Here is a 12,421-nt window from a genome sequence, read left to right as displayed (position 1 = left end):
TTAGGTCCTGCTCTATCTAAGGCAAAGAAGCTGGGTGTTCCTGCTTCACTGATAGTCCCAGGAAATAGCTCCCGGGTTGAGAAGAGGGCTGGGAATGAAAGCCCAGGCAATGTCGCATGGTTGGCTCTTTGCTCTTGGGGGAAAGTGGAGTCCTTGGAAGGAGGGATGCAGGTGCTGCTCATTGAAACACCTGCCTAAGGGGTGAGGGGAACTCACAGAAGAAAGGGATTCCAAGGGATCTGGGTGGAACATTAGCACTGCCCGCTACAGTGCAAATGTCACTTCCTTCTACTCATTAATGCTTACTCCCATAAACATGTATTCAGTACCCACTATGCTTTGGGCGCTGTGTGAGGGGAGACTGTGAGTGACAGATTGGCATGTTCCTTCCCCTCATGGCACAATTAAATAGGGAAAGAGCTTTTGGTGGGAAGGAATGGGAAGTAGAAAAAGATGAGTGGGCAAGGGGGCAGGACTCAGACCTTTTTATGGATCCTCAACTTTGCCAGGATGTTTGCATTTGCTGTTTTTAAGTCTATAACTCTCCCATTCAGAGATCTCTTTTCCCAAGCTAACTCCTAAGAGACACCTTCTTGACTACCCTAGCTAAATGGCATTTCCTTTCTTTTAGAGATTCATGCCAAAACACGTATGAGCACATGATATAATGTTTGTGTTTATTTCAAAATAATCCATGGTGGGGTGGGGAGAGTGAGTAGGGAGAGGGATGAGGGTCTTGGTTTGATCATTGTAGAAGCATAAAGGTGGATATTGACCTTCAAACAACATGGTTTTGAACTCTGGGTGTCCAGTTATATGCAGATTTTGAAATAAATACAGTAAATATATTTTCTCTTATGATTTTCTTAATAGCATTTTTCTTTCCTCTAGCTTATTGTAAAGAATACAGTATATGATACATATATCCAAAAATATGTGTTAATCAACTGTGTATGTTATTGGTAAGGCTTCTGGTCAATAGCAGCCTATTAGTACAGTGGGCCCTCCTTATCTATAATATCTATCCAGTGGTGGATCAGAAATACCATGTTTGATCTGTAGTTGGTTGAATCCACGGATGTGAAACCCATGGACATGAAGGGCTGACTGCAGTTAAGTTTTTGAGGAGTCAGAGTTACACATGAACTTTTTGACTGCATGGAAAGTTGATGCCCCAGCCCCCTGTTCAAAACTCAACTGTACTATTTTTTCTACTTTTATATTTGCTTGCAATTTTCCATAATAAAAAGTTTTAAAAAATTTATTTTTCACTCTCCATTGCATCTTCTTGTTTCACAGCATTTTGAATCTAACAGTATATTACTCATTTGTTTACTCTTTTCATTCCTCTCTCTAGGATTTAAATGTTTGCTGACTGCTAAATCTTCAGCTCCTTCAATAGTACCAGGCACTCAGTAGGCCCTCAACCAATGTTTATTAAATAAATGTGCGAAGTGAGTTGAAGATCTCTAGGCCTCACTGGGAACCTGGTGGGAGTTTGACCCTTCAATATTTATAGAAAAGAGTAAAAATTTTGGAGGCAAATTTGTCTAAACTCTTCTTTTCTGACATCATCTTACTTTACAGCAAGTATGTCAAACTCAACGGCTAATATGGGCCAAATAAACAAGGTTTACTAGAAGTTTATGTGGCCCACAAAAAAATAAAAGCTTCAATTTTCATAGAAACATAAGTTTATTTCGATAGAGACATGCTGAATACAAAGGGCTGAAATAAATGAGTAATCGTTAACATAAAATAATAGAAAATTTTAATAAAAAATATTTTTTCTTGGACATTAACTTACCAGATACTGAATAACTGCACAAATTAATAAGCATAATGCAAATAAAGCTATTTTTCTTGTTATCCGAAAGTGAAATATTTCCTGTTGCTCACTCCAGGAAAGGTTAAAGGAAAGTTTAACCTTTAACAAGTCAGTACAAGACTAATGATGTGGCAATCGCCTGCTAAAATATTCGCTGCTAGTATTAGTGGAGAGAAATGGTGTGCCTGTGTGTAAGGTGCGTAAGGGAAATGAATGCAATACAATTATTGTAATCAGTCATTAGCGAACGCTGTAGTTCGTTATTAATAATTATATATAACAGGATATTATAAAAATTAAGTTATGAAATATTTATTAAAATGTTTCTTACATACTGTTATATTGGCTGGGCCGCAAAAATATTCCTTGTGGGCTGCATGTGGCCCACGGGCTGTGAGTTTGACATGCTTGCTTTACAGTCTCCCACACCACGCTGACTGACTGGTAAAAGCCTGGAACATGGGTGACATGGTTCTGAGGTTCTTGAATAACCCCTGATGTGTCAATCATGTGAGTTGGCACCAGCCCTTACAGTTTTCCTTCAGCTGCCCAGATTCCCAGAAGATGGAAGGGGGACTGGACAGCCTTTCTGGCTGGTTGGGAATACTCCAGGATATAAAACTCAATAATGACAGCACTTAAAAATGAAGACCCAGAGATACCCTGGGCATCTTGGATCAAAAGTCCCCTGACATTCCTAGAATTTGCATGGCTGGAATTGAGTGGGGACATGGGTGGGAAGAGGGCTTAATCTCTAGGTCTGATATTATTTGGGAGCTGAAGGATAAGGTGGCAGTGAATGAGGATTTTTACATCTATCCATGGGCTGTGGTGGAAGAGGTAGAGTTGGGCTATGGAGCCTACATTTGTACCCAGCCTTGTGGACTAGAACAAAGCCCATGCAGACAACAGCATGGACAGGAGCAGAAGGATGGACTCAGGTGCTTCTGGGCACAAGCAACGCTGCTTTGAGGCCAGGTTATGGGGGCGACATCAGTGAATGAGGGGGCAGGCTCTCCCTTTGTGCAACCTCACTGTGGTGGAACTTCACAGGATATCTGGCCACTTGGGCATTTAGATGGTTTGTGGCTCCTAGAACCAGTGGACACAGGGTCAAGGGTAAGACTCTAGTCAGATGAAACAAACCTTAGACATCATTGCATCTATGAGCACATGTGGACACCGAAGAAAGAGGTTGATTCTGCAGGTCAGATTGTGCAGGATTACCTATGAGATCAACACTGAGGAAACAGGGACCGCTTGAAAGAGGAGAAGGAAATAAACAAGTCTGGTCGGCACACTATGATTTGGTAGCAAACTATAAGGAAGCTCTCCAAAGGGAAGCATTTCTCTTTTAGTTTTAAATTTACTGATAAAATAGTCAAGTCCAGAGTTGAGGGGGAAAAAAGTAGCTTTTAACTTATCCCAGTACATTTGATTTTGAAGTAGAGAGGTCAGCATTATGGAAACACACCAACTCTAAATCAGATTTCATCTAAGTTATATGTAGACAAACACTGTGTTACCACAAGCCTACACATCTCATTTCCTTTTCTGTCTAGTCCTCCATTTAATAACCTGAAAATCTATCTTTTTATTGAGTTTGGTGCTATTTTCTTACTTACATACAATAGTGCTACTCTTACCAATTGCCTATTGTCATGGCACATTAGTTAGGTGAATTTGTTGATATTTCTGTGTTTTTTTATTCTATCATCCAGTTTAAACAAGTGATTGGGAGCACTCCTGTGATGAAAGAAAAAAAGGTTACACTTAAAAAAAAAAAAAAGAAATAAATTGCTGCCACAGTACAGTAGTTGGTATTATTTTAGTTTGGACCTATAGGAACACACAGCACACTCTTTTCCTGCCCATGCCCAATTTACTTAAGTTACTTCCCAACACTTCTTGAGACCCTGCAGGGAAAACAGGTGCTATCAAAGGCAGAAGAAAGAAGAAAGGATGCAAGACAGAGTATGGTCTGCCCTAGGGAGCCTCAACTCTGTTCATTAGCTATTTCCGATAAATAGCCCTGCCCCCAGGCTAAAGCAGTGGTGGACAAGGCAAGAGCCTCTTGCCTTGAGGAGCTTCCAGTCTAATTGATCAACTGTTGATTTCTGTCCCTGGAAGCCCTGCTGTTAGAATGTGGAGCAGGGAGTCCAGATGAGGCCTCAGGCAACCAAACCACTTAGGAACCAAATCTGAAGGGAATTTTAGGAGTTGGCTGGGGAAGGGGAAGGGGAGAAAAAGGCTTCCCAACCACTGGGAATAGTGTGGTCACAGATGTGGAGGCGAGAGACAGCGTTTTGTGGGTGTGGAGCCACTAGGCTGGCACCTGGACATCTTGGGAAACAGAAAGTGAAAGAAGGGAAGTGGCAGACGATGAGGTCAGGAGCGAGCTGTGGGTGCGACACTCCATGGGGTTTGCCTTTCATTCTAAGGCAGAGGAACATGATCAGATCTGGTTTAGAATGGTCACTTTGGAGACTGAGTTGGACTGGGGTGGGGGCAGATCAGACTGGAAGAGAAGGAGAACTGGAGGCCCATGAAGCAAAGACAGAGGCAGAAGGCTGCCCTTCACTAGGATAAGGGTGTGGCTTGGGCTACCTTTGTACATGGAAGCACAGTCTAGCTCACCATTCATTGATTCAGCAAACATTGAGAATCAACTATATGCCACGTACAGAGATGTGGTCTCTTTCCCAAAGATCTTCCAGGATGTACAGAAATAGATATGTAACAGATAAATTATGAGCCAACGGGTCCCACGGTAGGGGTGGGCTCAGTGAGCTGTGGGAGCATTGGAGAACTGGCTAGCTCAATGCAGGAAGAAGAGGGGTATCAGGGAAGCTTCACAAAATAATTGATAGCTCAACCCTGAGTAAATGATAGGTCTAGTAAGCAGGCATTCAGAGCTGAAAAAGACCAAGTTCTAAATTATGGGAACATCTGAATGTCTGGTATGTTCTAAATGTCCAGAGCTGGGTTCTGAAGGCACAAAAAGCAGAATGTATGTGTGTGTGTATGTATGAATGGCAAGCATGTGTTCATATGCTGTCTCCTGGGCAATTTCCCTGTAAGCTGTTTCTATGAAAACACATAAATATTCAGACCCTTTTGCAAGATTATGGAGATAACCTTAACAGCTTTGCAGCTTAGGTAACAACACTGATTGCTAGTCAGCAGGTCTTAAAATACTTATTTATTTTATTAAAGGGAATCTAAACTGCTGACCAAAAGTTAACTATTGAATTTTGAGTAATCAAAACAAAGTCATCATCTTTTGTCTGTTACAAAAAAATTACAGACATGTATTATGAAGGGCCACCATTGTATCCATGGCTGCCTCTGCATGTGAAGACTGAGCTGTGAATTTTTAGAAATTATAATGTATATATAAATTAATTGTAAGTTTATGATAAGATTTCAGGTCTCTGAAAATCTATCCAGACAAGATGGAAGTCCCTTATTTACTTTGGGGTTATTTTACTCCCGTATATGTGTATTTTTTATAGATATTAGTTTCACCATTGAAACTTAAGAAACTTTTTATAAGTTCAACCGTTCAATTGGTTACTTATAAAGAACAAACAATATGTGCTTTTTTCCTTCCATCCCACTAACCACATTGGTTATTAAAATGTGATTGTAACAAATGTTATGCATAATATCTTGGTTTTATCCACCCATGGGCAAGCTGTTATTAAATTTTATTGTTATGCATAATGGCTTGCTTGTCTCATAAAATTTATTCACTGAACAGCTGTTGTAGGAGAAAGCTAGTCAGAAGACACGCTATTCTTCCCACAGAACAATACTACATTTGGGTCATACATTATTTTTTCCCAAGGACCAGCAGAAATCAACCCACTTATTGTTGGTGTGCAATTAAACTTTTGAATATCTACTTTCTTGAATTCACAATAAGGATCAGATTTTCCATTTAGACTATAAGGAGAAGAAAATGGCGTTTCTGGTCATGTTGTCTTTAAGTGAGTGCCCATATGCAGCCATGGGGTAAAAACCTATGATGCTTCTTTCATTGTAAAGAGTACAGAGGTGCCCTGGCTGGTGTGGCTCACTTTGTCAGGTGTCATCCAGTGAGCTGAAAGGTTGCTGGTTCTATTCCTGGTCAGGGCACATACCTAGGTTTCCAGCTCAATCCCCTGTAGGGGGCATGCAGGAGGCAGCCAATTGATATTTTCTCTCTCTCTCTCTCTCTCTCTCTCTCTCTCTCTCTCTCTCTCTCCTTCCTCCCTGTAAAAAAAATCAATAATAATAATAAAAAAGAGTACAGAAGTATTTTTGGCAGATACCATACCCATGTCAGATTAGCTGTGGCCTTGGTGCCCAGAGGAGAACTCTACCATTAGAAAAAACAAATGGTCCAAACTATTAGAGAAAATATGGCTGTAGAAAGAGGAAGATAAATACATGAAAGAGAAAGCAAAAAACATCAGAATGCTCAGTAAAAAATAAAGTTCTTCTGTGTTCACAAAATATATTGGTTATAGGTTGTTGTAAAAAATTAAGCTAATGGTAAGGACCACTACCTGTAGGAGCTGTAAGCCCAGAGAATATAAAAAGTTGTTGTATAGATTGTTTTGGAACTTCCCATTAATAAAGCCAAACATAGGCTAAAAAAACATAAAGCTTAATCTCACCAAGAGCAAAAACAAAGCTGTATCAGAATTTTCCTCATTTAGAGAGAAGAGATAAAAGTCATTGACTGAAGAAATTAATCTACTAATCAGCAAAGAGGAACATCTGTTTAAAAATTTTGTTACAACACTGGTAACTATTGAGAAAGGACTGGCTGTGCATTTAGAGGCAGAATCTAGGTAACTAGTGATGGAGAAGGGAATGTGAAATCATTGCAAGTCAGGGCACCTGGGTCCTCTTCTGAGTCAGCAGCTAACTGGGCATGCCATCTTGCCTTGCCTGAGCCTCCATTTCCTACTATAAAATGAGAAAGTTGGACGCAATCAGGAGTTCTCCAAAATGATCCCTGATGGGTAGAGAAAGGCAGATGGTTTTAGGGACCTGTGTTACTAAGTTAGTCTTTGCTAATGAATGCCTTGGATAAGCATGGAGGGCCACAATCCCTCATCCCTGATGCTGCTCTGAGGTCTGGAGAAATGACCATTTCCTCCCTTCTCTGACAGCTCCGTGGGGTTTGGGTTGAAGGCCAGCTCCAGGAATGCTCAGGTTCTCCAGACAGGCCGGAAGACAGGGCTTCTATCACAGAGGTTCTCAACATGGGGGGCCTGGGACTAGCAACTTCAGTCTCACCTGGGAACTGTTAACAATGCATTTCTTGGCCTCTACCCCAGACCTGCTGATTCAGAACTTCTGGGGTGGGAGCAGCAATCTGAGTTTTAACTACTTATCCGGTGATGCTGGTGCACATTAAAGCCTGAGAACCCTGAACTAGATGATCTCTAAGGCTTCTTCTACCAGCAAATTCTACCATGATGCTAAAATGACTGAATAACATTCGGAACAGTACTATAATTTTTCGAGTTCTATTCCTGCAAGAGTTACTAAATAAATATGTTATAAATGTTTTCTAAATCTGCTTTAGCAAGTGGAGAGTAAGGCTGGAAGTTAATGTTTAGGTAACAGCTTATAGCCAGTTTCTAATGACGGTGCTGTTCATTAACTTCCGGGCTGGTTTCCAGCAGCCAATGGGCAGCAAGCAGCACAGTCCCTGCCCATCCTGTGCTGAGACTGCGGCTATGAGCCTTTCCAACATCACCAGAGCTCTCACAGTGTTCTTTCTCATAGGGAATAGTGATAGAATTTGAATTATATAACAGATTTTTAATAAAAAACGAGTTACCTGATGTTAAAAATTAAATAACTGCAAGTCAATCCAGCAAAAGCTTTTGATGGTGATCACAAAAGCTAAGAACAGGCCTATCCCAGTATTGCCAAATATTGAAGAAAACCACTGCAGAAGGGAGAAAAGAGGGCTGGTCATCAGGCAGAGATACAGCTGAAACTCAGGCAGAGATACCTGCTGGGGATTTGTGTCAGTATAACTTTACCTGGAAACACCTGAATTATTTGGCTGGGGGGATATATTCATGTGCCTGGATGGTAGAGAGTTTTACTCATGCTTTATTTGATTTTTTCAGATCAGCATGTACACAATTTAGCTCCTGTTGGAATATCACTTTAAAAAAATAAGAGCACATTTTAAAATTATTTATGCCTTTATGCTTCTCTATTGCAGTACATGGAGGAAAAATAAAGCAAAATGATCAAGTGTAAAAAGGGAAGAAAATATATGTACTTTTTAGAGGTGACTATATAATCATTTTATAGAAAATATCACTTAAATAAAATAAAATATAGAAATAGAAAATAAAAAAAACCTATTAAATAAACAGGTTTACTTTTCAAAGATTTTGGTTCAAGAACTCAAACAAATTGACCAAGATAGTCACATGTATACTAGATTTAGCGGGGTGATAACTTTGTAAGGTATATAAATGTCTAATCACTATGTTATACACCTTAAACTAATATAACTAATATAATATTGTATGTCAACTATAATTTAAAAATAAATTAAAAAAATAAAAGCCCTCCAAAAGCCATCAGATAACAAAGGGAAATGTAATTTCTAAGAATTTATCAAAATACATTGGAAGTTCATGTCTTTATTTATTTATTTTTTATTTTATTTTATTTTTTAATATATTTTATTGACTTTTTACAGAGAGGAATGGAGAGAGACAGAGAGCTAGAAACATCATTGAGAGAGAAACATCGACCAGCTGCCTCTTGCACACCCCCTACCAGGGATGTGCCCGCAACCAATGTACATGCCCTTGACCGGAATAGAACCTGGGACCTCTCAGTCCGCAGACCGATGCTCTATCCACTGAGCCAAACCGGTTTCGGCGGAAGTTCATGTCTTTAGAACAATCTATTTTTAGCTTGTAGATATGTGCTAGCAAGCAATGGTATTTTGGTAGAACAGTTGAAAATTACAGCAATTCCCAAAGTGTGTTTAGTGAAACTCTGGTCCTGGGATTTGTTGTGGAATGCAAGGTTTGGAAAACACCATGTGAAGCATTAACTTCTTGGTGATTTATTTTTTATTATTAAATATATATTTTAATTGATTTCAGAGAGGAAGAGAGAGGGAGAGATAGAAACATCAATGATAAGAGAGAATCATTGATTGGCTGCCTCCTGCATGCCCTCTACTGGGGATTAAGCCTGCAACCCAGGCTTGTGCCTTGACCGGGATCAGGAATCAAACCGTGATCTGGTTCATAGGTCGACACTCAACCACTGAGCCACACCAGCCAGGCTCTTGGTGATTTACAATGCATCTCAGATGTTAAAGCTTCTGAAAGTTGTCCACATGTAAAGAAATGTTTATCTTTTTTAACTCTGTATTTCCCAAGAATATTTGATCCTAGTGTCCCCTTTGCAATCAACACTAATGTTTGTTCTGTTATGCACTCTGAGAAAAGTTGGATGATAATTGCTTTGTTATCCGAAGATTTAACAAATGCGCTAATGGCATAAGTTTGAAATCCACCTTGGCTATTCTCATCAACTATATCTAAATAAAGGACTTTATATTCTAAACCTAGCTGCTCCACAAACCATCTAGGTTTGAACAAAATTCCCTCTGGTGCTTTTGTTAATGTTCATGCAAATTGGTTTGGATAAGATTTACTGATTTAAGATGAATCCTGAAGAGGAACCTTTGAGAATTCACAAATACACCTGCGTTACCATTAAGTGTGCACAAAGGTACTATTTCTCCTTTGCTACTAGGTGAAATGTCATTGTTAAGAGGGCATGATGGTGTCTGATGGTATTTTCATGATTACCACCTGAAGTAGCAGCACCTTTCACATCTCAGAAAAAAAAAAAAAAAAAAAAAAGAAGAGGTCAGAATGGAATAGAATTATAGAATTCAATGGAAAGCAGCACACCTGCTAGAGAAAAACCATTAAGAAAGGAAAACTAAAAGATAGTTCACTGTACTGGCATGTGGAGATTTGATATAGGTCCATGTGTGTCTGTGTGTGTCTATTTTAAAATCATATAGGCTTTAAACTTGATCTGTGACTAATGTGCCTACTTTTAGTTTCAAAGTAATACTCTATTATTTTCTATTGCATGTACCCTAGTAAATAATTGCTAAACAGAGGGCAAACAAGTGGCCACTAAGGCTTTCATTTTGTTTTAAAACCCTCAATGTTAACAAAACCTAGAAACACACATTTTCATATATCTAAGATTTAAATTAAGAAAAATTATTTTTTTTGTGTATTTAGAAGCAAATTTACATTTGTTCCTCTATTTGTTCCTCAATTTACATTTGTTCCTTTGTTTCTGTTACCGAAACATTTTTAAACCTTAGAAATATTGGCGGCTAAATTTATTTGCACCTATTGATCTGTTGCTTTAAAGGCAAGTTACTCAAAGATGTTGATTTGGCTATATCCAAAGTTCCAAACAAACAACCAAACCAAAAATTCAGTTTTCTTAACACAAAATACAGTTATTGTAAATTGTGATTAAATCCTACAATTAAAAGCCTGGATCCTAAAACAAATCAATTTTGTTTTAGAACTTGTTAATGACAAGGTTGCATTGAAGCATGCCAGTATGAAACGAAAGCATGTAAAATTATTGTTCTGGGAAATAAATTTATTTAAAACATGATATAATCATATGCTTCTGTCTTTTTCCTTAATTTTCACTATGTACATAGAAAAGTAATATAGTACAGTGACTTGATATTTCTGAAAATAGATGACACTATTTTTGCTTGTTATAGCCATTGTTACTAACACTATCACCACTACATATATAGTCTTTGTGACAAACACCTTCTCTAGGAGGGAAGAGAATCAATGAACTGATGGATACAGATGTCTATAAATTGCCTGAAGTAAAACAATAAAACTATGTTAAGTAAACCCAGGAAATGTAGTGAAAATTGCATTTCATTTCAGAAAAAAATTGGAAATAATCCTATAATTTTCTATACATTTTTTAACGCACCTCTCTCTCATGAACTTTGTCACCTAGTATTCAAATAGTAGTCCTGGAATACATTATAAAATAGGTTATTTCAAGTAGAGATGATTTCAAATATAAAATTGGGTTAATGTACTATATATTAATTTAACAGAATTGAAAAAAGATGAAGTTGGCAGTAAAATAAGGGTTTCACCCAGGGAATTCAATTCATCATTAAGAGAGTCATTTCACAGCCCACTTTACTTTGTTAAAAAATCATTTTTTATAAGAAAATAAGGATACCAACAGGACATTCAAATAATAGAGGTAAGGAGATGACTTTTATTGACGGGGGTCTGTGAGGACTCATACAGAAGTTCCCTCCTCTGTTCTTCGGGTAGTTAAATTTTCCATATGAGCACTGCACAAAACAGTGAAACACTGCATTGTAAGAACAGATATGTGGTCAGATATGAAGGTTGAAAAGCATCTATTCGGGTCCTTTCTTGAAGGGTTATAACCCAAGGTATTTTAACTTTCAAGAAATAACTTCTGGTGTCCCTTGTATAGACAAAGTTAGGACCTTCCACCATATGGGGATTCACAGTGATACCACGTTATGAATCCCCAACAGACTAACCTTATGCCAGCATTTAATCGCAATCCCCTTTTCTTTAAAGGGGAAAATGTATTTGCTAGAGACATAATGGAATTATAGAAAGTATACTATCAGCTCTGTTTGTGGCATATCTTCGAAGATGGAAAAGATAGACCATAAAATAAAGATGATAAGCACCTTCTCATGGAGACAAGGACTGTGGAGATTTAGGCAGGACTTCCCACTGGGTGGCCCAGGCTCTGGGAGATGAGTGTGAGTCCCAGTGACTTCCTGTTCCCACAGCAGGTTGTGCTCCATGTGGGCTCAATCTGCCACCAGGCCTCTCGGTACAACTGGTTCCAGGCAGCTCATGCTCCCAGCTGGTACACAGCTTCTCTGAACAGTTGATGCTTAGACTGTTTCTGCCCCACATTCAAGGCTGATGCCAGGAGCCCAATAAAGGGGAGGGGCGGGAGGAACGCCGCATTACCTATGAAAGTCATCTCCCTACTGCCTGTGGGCTCCGTATTCCAAGCCCTCTTTGTGCTGCAAACAGACAGGGAGTCAACCATCTATCTGTTTTATGCACAGGATAAGTGTGCTCATCACTGTAGCCCATCACTCTGACCCAGCTTATTCTCGCTCTTTTGCGTTACTTTCAGAAAGTTAAAGAAGGGGTTGTAAGTAAAACAAGGAGGAACTGTGACCTAACCACGGCCATTATGAAGATAAAGCGACCTTTCCCCTGGTAGCCTTGTCCCTGTGCTTTTGGCAGAGTGACTGTCCTAAAACATATGCCGATCTCACGCTCCCACTTAAAATCTTTGCTTCTTCTCCCTTGGACACAAGGTAACATCTCACCTCTTTGCAGTGACACAGAAGAGCATTCACAGTCTGGCCTCAGTTTACAATTCCAGCCTCATCTTCACTCTGCCTCAGGTATCAGAGTAGGACTAGAAGCTCTGGAGTCCTATGGCCTGGGTCCTGAACAAGGT

At 39.2% G+C, this 12,421-nt stretch overlaps 1 protein-coding gene across 3 annotated transcripts in view; it reads right to left on the bottom strand.

Annotated features, from left to right (window-relative positions):
- Positions 1 to 12,421, bottom strand: part of POU6F2 (POU class 6 homeobox 2) — a 427,905-nt gene that overhangs the window by 64,544 nt on the left and 350,940 nt on the right. The window lies entirely within an intron of this gene.

Source organism: Eptesicus fuscus, chromosome 14 (assembly GCF_027574615.1).
Source record: "Eptesicus fuscus isolate TK198812 chromosome 14, DD_ASM_mEF_20220401, whole genome shotgun sequence".
Lineage (NCBI taxonomy): Eukaryota > Metazoa > Chordata > Mammalia > Chiroptera > Vespertilionidae > Eptesicus > Eptesicus fuscus.
Note: the sequence above shows the minus strand (reverse complement) of the source record. Positions and strands in the feature narration are given on the sequence as shown.